Raw genomic sequence first — 7,099 nt, 5'->3', positions numbered from 1 at the left:
GCTTGGTCAATTCGGCTGTTGATACTTGTGCATGCTTCGCAAAGTTCTTGTGTTGTGTTTTTCAGCTCCATCAATTCACTTATATTCCTTTCTATTTTGTCCATTCTCATTAGCATTTCGTCAAATCTTTTTTCAAGGTTCTTAGTTTCTTTGCATTCAGTTAGAACATGTTCCTTTAGTTCACAGAAGTTTCTTACTACCCACCTTCTGAAGTCTGATTCTGTCATTTCATCAGACTCGTTCTCCATCCAACCTCGTTCCCTTGCTGGTGAGGAGTTGTCATCCCTTGTAGGAGGAGAGGTGTTCTGGTTTCGGGTGTTTTCATCCTTTTTCGGCTGGTGTCTTCCAATCTTTATGGATTTATCCACCTGTCGTCTTTGTAGTTGCTGGCTTTCTGATTGGGTCTCTGAGTGGACATTGTGTTTGTTGATGATGAGGTTATTTCTGTTTCTTAGTTTTCCTTCTGACAGTCTGGCCCCTCTGCTGTAGGTCTGCTGAGGTCCACTCCAGGCCCTGCTTGCCTGGGGATCACCTGCAGTAGCTGCAGAACAGTAAGGGTTGTTACCAGTTTTCTTCTTCTGCTATCTTTGTCCCAGAAGGATACCCGCCAAGTGTCAGTCTGATCTCTCCTTTATGAGGTGGCTCTTTGGATATACAGGGGTCAGGGAGCTGCTTGAGGAGACAGTCTGTTCTTTATAGGAGCTCAAATACTGAGCTGTGAGCTCTGTTGTTCATTTAGAGCTGCTGGGCAGGTACGTTTGGGTCTGCTGCAGCAGAACTCATAAACCGCTTTTTGTTCCCAGGTGCTCTGTCCCAGGGATTTAGGGCTTTATTTATGAGTTTCCGTTATGATGCTGCCTTCTTTTTTTTTTCCTTCAGAGCTGCCCTGCCCAGCAAGGAGGCAGCCTAGTCACTGTCTGCCTGTAGAGGCTTTGCTGAGCTGCTGTGGGCTCCACCCAGCTCCTGAGTGAACTTCCCTGCAGTCCTGTTTATATGGGTGTAGTTAGAACTGCCTTGGCAATGGTGGCCCGCCTCTGTTAAGGCAGAGTCTCTCTGTAGTGGTGTGTTGCCTTGGCAATGGCAGGCTGCCTCAGCAATGGCGGGTTGCTTTGGCAACGGCAGGCTGCCTCAGCATTGGCTGACTACCTCCGTGGTGGTGGGCTGCCTCGGTAATGGTGGACGCCTCTCCCCCACAGAGCTGGACTGTCCTGGGTTCAGCTGCGCTTGCTGTGAAACTCTCAATACAGAGAGTTTCTGATTGCTGTTCTTTTGTGGGGGTGGGACCAGCCGAGTCTAATCACCTGGATCCCTGCCTCAGAGCCTTTTTTTTTTTTTTTTTTTTTTTAAGTTGGTGTTCCAGTTGCCTGTTGAAGAGATGCTGGGATCTGTGTGTTTTCCTGTGCATGCGGCGACTCACTGTGCTGGCTTAAACAGCAGTACTGAGATTTGTGGCGCTTTTTATGCCCTGGAATCTACTGTCCTGGTTCCCTGTTCAGTCCCCTTTTTAAACAGATGAATGGGTGACTTCCCGTGGCTCCAATCGCCAGCCAAAAGGGCACCCGGACCAGTGTACTTTGTACGGAGAACCGCTGCACTGGGGTGCTGACAAAGCTGCTGCACGGGGCAAAACAGCCGTGCCAGCCGACACAGCCACACTGGCTGAAACGGCTGCACTGGCGACCCATGGAGCTCCTCCGCCTGGGAATTTCCTAGTGTGTGGGCAATAAAAATGCGGCGTCTACTCACCCTCTGCACTTTCACTGGGAGCTGCAATCCTGAGCTGTTCCTAAACAGCCATCTTGGATCCACCTCCACATCATTGGTTTTAAAAGGTAAGAACATGAGATTTGGGAGGGGCCAGGAGTGGAATGATATGGTTTGGCTGTGTCCCCACCCAAACTCATGTTGAACTGTAGCTCCCACACCTCCTGTGTGCCATGGAGGAACCCCGCAGGGAGATAATTGAATCATGGGGACTGGTTTCCCCCATACTGTTCTCATGGTAGTGAATAAGTCTCACAAAATCTGATGCGTATATAAATGAGAGTTCCCTTGCACAAGCTCTCTCTTGCCTGCTGACATATAAGATGTGATTTTGCTCCTCGTTTGCCTTCCACTATGATAGTGAGGCCTTCCCAGCCATGTGAAACTGTGAGTTAATTAAATCTTTTTCCTTTATAATTACCCAGTCTTGGGTATGTCTTTATTAGCAGCATAAGAACAGACTAACACAAGCCCTTATAAATAAAGACTGAATGTATGCATGTTCAAATCTTACCTCCTGCATAGGGATCTGTGTGCCCAAGAGATAAGTTTAAAATGGAAAACATGGTTCTGCTTTTATTAAAAGCACCACTTTCTTTTAATTTGGAAATACTTTATTTTGTTTTTTATTTACTTTAAGTTCTGGGATACATGTGCAGGATGTGCAGGTTTGTTATATAGGTATACGTGTGCCATGGTGGTTTGTTGTGCCTATCAAAATGTCAGCTGGGTTTTAAGCCCCACACGTATTAGGTATTTGTCCTAATGCTCTCCCTCCCTTTGCCCCTCCCCCCCTTTGCCCCTCCCCCCTGACAGGCTCCAGTGTGTGATGTTCCCCTCCCTATGTCCATGTGTTCTCATCATTCAACTCCCACTTATGAGTGAAAACACGCAGTGAAAGCACCACTTTTATACACTGGTCCCCACTGGATGCTATCACCGTATCTTGGGCTGTTATACTAGAATGAATGTTAGTTCCTCTTACAATTCCAAAGTGGGATTAACTCAACTGCGATTCTCTCACATGTCTTACTTTTCCAAAGAGCACAGGATACATAAGACTAGTGTAGCGGCAGGCACACACCCATAATACTTAGACAACATGAGCAGCAGTTTGATATTTCCCAGATCCCAGCACAATTTAGATCTATATTGCAGTTGCCGGCCAAGTGATTTAGGATTATCTGCAGAATGGAGAAAGGAGAAAAGCCTGTTTGAGCTTGTCATGACCTTGCCAGTCATGCTGTGCCAGGTGGCCAGGGCCTGAGAGCCTAAACTCAGTTGGGAAATATCTTGTGTAAAGAGGTTCGTTGTGCTTCTATGTGCTCCTCCTGATACTCTGAATAAACCCAAGACTTTCTCCAGTTGTGCTGTACCTTTTGTCACCACCATAACAAGGTTTCAGAGGCCCAGTTAGGGTGCAATGACATTTGCCAGACATCAGTTAGTAACACTGACTTTGCTACTCCAAAGGATGCTTAAACATTTCTTTCTTGCAAATATTTTCTTGCTGCAGCAGGTTCAACCTGGATCATCTGTCCAATGCTAAGGAATAAGATAAAGGATAAAAAAAATCAGAAAAAAAATGTTAGATTTCCACCTAGTAAGCTGAGCTTGAGAAAAAGAGTAAGCCCAAGCTCTGCTCCTGGCTCTAGCAACGGTTCTGCAGTTCATGCAAAATTCAGCTGCTGCTGCAGTATAGGGTCCCATAAAAAGCTTCTTGTGACCCCAGGAAAGGAATTCCTATCTCCATTAAAGCTTTGATCGTGACTTATGCAGTATGAGTTCCTGGAAAGCCTATGTTGATCCCCACATGGATCCATTTTCTTATTAAATTCAGAAACTGTGGTCTAAAAATGCTATAGCATAACTTTCAGCCTGCATAGCTGCCATCTAAAGCCAGCTGCAGCTCAGTGACAGCTCAAATCAGCCATGGTAAATACAAAAGTTTTCATCTCCCCCTGTTGTATTTTGGTTTCAGATGGTAGTTCTCATTTGTTGCCACATTAAGCACCAACCCGTTCAGGATTCAATGTGGGCCTCTCCGTGTTTCACACTTCAAGTTCTGTAACTGCAGAGATAGGAAAGCTATGCCTGTAGAAACCAAATGAAAACAAATAAGAGTACAAAAAAGAGTGTGCTTGTCCCAGTGCCCAGTGCCTGGCAGGTCTAGGCTGGCCACTCCATAGTTTCAAGTGATAGTCTGGACCAAGTTGCCATACTGGAGATAAAGAACAGAAAGGAGATGGCTTAGCCTCTTACTAGCTGAGTAACAGTCTTGATCAGCTTGCTGCTAATCCATGTGACAGAATAAAGGAAGCAGAAGGAAGCCCACCGTATAGGTGTAGGAAGTGAAGAAGAAATGGTGAGGCTTGTTATTGCCTTTAGAGCATGGTATCTTCACCTATTAGGAAATGTGGTTTGGTGAATATCTCTGGCTCTCTTCAATCAGATTGGTTTTTCTTCCTTCCTTTGGGGAGAGATATTAAGTGGAAACATACAAAAGAGGGGCTAGCTATGTCTCTCTTTACAGAGCCAAGGTTCAATCATGGTTTAAGATGCAGAAAATTTCTCCTTCTCCCCAAGTAAGAAAAGCCCATTAAGGTGACACTTTTTGTAACTGCATTCTCTGTGGCATCTGACACTATCGACCTCTTCATTTTCTATTCTACCTGTGGTGAATGCTATATTTTTCTGGTCACTGTCCGCAGCTGTCACTCACTTTTCCTCAGTTTTTATTGTTGCCTTTCCTCTAACTGGGTCTTAAATGCGAGAATCTCTTCTCTCTCTTTCTTTGTGTGTATCTCTCTCCTTCTTTCTCTGTCTTTCTCCAGCTCTGCAGGTTCTGGATGGATAATTTCATCCATTTCCAAAACGCCAACTCAATTTTCATGTTGTTCTTTTCTGTATCTTAAACTCTTGATTATCTCTTAATTTACAAAACCAATTTTCCAAATGCTTTCTAAGTTGGCTACAGAAAGTCCTTGCTTGCATCTTAAAATCCACATGTCAAACCAAATGTGTCGACTCCATCCCTGTTCCCCCAATTTTTCTGCTCATTGCCCTCCAGAAACTCACTCCTCTCCTGGTGTTTCCTGTTCCAATCAATGGCATGCCTACCTAAATCCTTCTAGCTTAAGTCAAATGCCTCCTTCTTCCTGAAGTCTTTCATGTCACCTTGGTTAGAACTATGAGCTCTTTTCTTTGCACAATATGTTGCTTATTTTTCTTTCTTAGCATGGATTTGCCAAGAACCACATAGGGTCTGAGATTTTACCTTATTGGCAAGCTAACTAGTTAGTCTAACATAGTTCAATGGATACTGAGATAGGATATAAAACTCCAGGGTCAGAGACAGATGCTTTTATTGTTTACAGCACAACAAACTCTATGAGTTTCATGTTTTCATTAGTTACCTTGTCCTTGCCATGCTTAGTGAGCAAGAGGCAGAGGGCCCTAGGTGGGTGCTGAGCATGCAGCAGTTTTGTGCCACAGCTGAAGAACTCTGAGGCTAGAAAACCTGGATCTTTTACAATGGCTGCAAGCAAACCTTCCTGAACTTTGCTTGAGAGGGAGACATTATATTTATTATGCAGGACAGTAAATAAACTTGTCCTTTTTTCCATAGGCAAATGCTATCTCTATTTTTCATTTCATTTTCTTAGTCATGATACAAACATCCTTAAAAAGATAGTCAAGGACAAAAGGGTAATTAGTACCTCTTGTCATAGATGAGCAGAAACATGAGAGGTCCATGGAGAATTGGCTTTCAGTAGGATTTACCCTGCCTTGTATTGTACTAAGTGCTTAATTTTTTTTTTTCTACATGCCTCAAATGTAATCTCTGTGATGGTGGAAATTGTCAGTAATTTAGGAATACTTTTGATAAAAATAATCAACTGGATGAGGATCCAAGATGGCTGAATAGGAACAGCTCTGGATTGCAGTTCCTAGCAAAAACACAGAGGGTGAGTGATCACTGCATTTCCAAATGAATTTTTACTGCTCACAGACCAGGAGATTCGCAGGTGGAAAAGTGACATGAGTCTCCAGCATGGCTGGTTCAGCTGGTGCAGTGGATCTCCGCACAAAATTTCACACAAATCTGGGTGCCGTTTCAACTGGTGACTGGAATGCCTGGGTGACAGAGTTGCCTGGTCAACTGAAAAAAAGTGGGCTGAAACAGGGAGCCAAGTAATCTGGCTCAGCTGCTCCCACCACGACAAAGACCAGCAATCTGAAATGCTCTGGACTGAGAGTTTCACAGCAAGCACAGCTGGACCCAGGACGGTCCAGCTTTGGTGGGGGAAGGGCGTCCACCATTACCAAAGCAGTCTACCACTGCTGAGGCAGCCCGCCATTACCGAGGCGGTCCAGCATTACTGAGGCAGCCTGCCATTACTGAGGCAGTCCGGCATTACCGAGGCAGTCTACCATTACAGAGAGAGTCCACCATTACTGAGGCAGATGGCCATTACCGAGGCAGTTCTAACTATACCCCTATAAAAAAAACTGCAAGGAAATTCATACAGCAGCTGGGCAGAGCCCATGGCTGCTTAGCAACGCGTCTGCTGGCAGACTGTGACTAGGCTATCTCCTCGCTGGGCAGGGCATCTCTGAAAAAAGGCAGCAGAATGACAGTAACTTATAAATAAATCCCTACCTTCCCGGGACAGAGCACCTGGGAAAAAAAAGGTGGCTATGAGTTCCACTGCAGCAGACTTAAACATACCTGCCCATCAGCTCTGAACAGAACAACGGAACTCACAGCTCAGCATTTAAGCTCCTATAAGGGACAGACTGTCTCTTCATGCAGCTCCCTGACCCCCGTATAACCAAAGAGACACCTCATAAAGGAGAGCTCAGGCTGATATCTGGTGGATATCCTTCTGGGACAAAGATAACAGAAGAAGAAACTGGCAGCAACCCTTACTGTTCTGCAGCTGCTGCAGGTAATCCCCAGGCAAGTAGGGTCTGGAGTGGACCTCCAGCAGTCCTGCAGCAGGGGGAACTGACTGTTAGAAGGAAAACTAAGAAACAGAAAGAAATAACTTCATCAGCAACAAAAAGGATGTCCACTCAGAGACCCCATATGAAAGTCACCAACCACAAAGACCACAGGTAGATAAATCCACAAAGATGGGAAGAAATCAGTGCAAAAAGGATGAAAATACCCAAAACCAGAATGCCTCTTCTCCTCCAAGGGATCACAACTCCTCACCAGCAAGGGAATAAGGCTGGATGGAGAATGAGTCTGATGAATTGACAGAAACAGGCTTCAGAAGGTGGGTAATAACAAACTTCTCTGAGCTAAAAGATCATGTTCTAACCCAAT

Source organism: Cebus imitator, unplaced genomic scaffold, assembly GCF_001604975.1.
Source record: "Cebus imitator isolate Cc_AM_T3 unplaced genomic scaffold, Cebus_imitator-1.0 Scaffold74, whole genome shotgun sequence".
NCBI lineage: Eukaryota > Metazoa > Chordata > Mammalia > Primates > Cebidae > Cebus > Cebus imitator.
Note: the sequence above shows the minus strand (reverse complement) of the source record.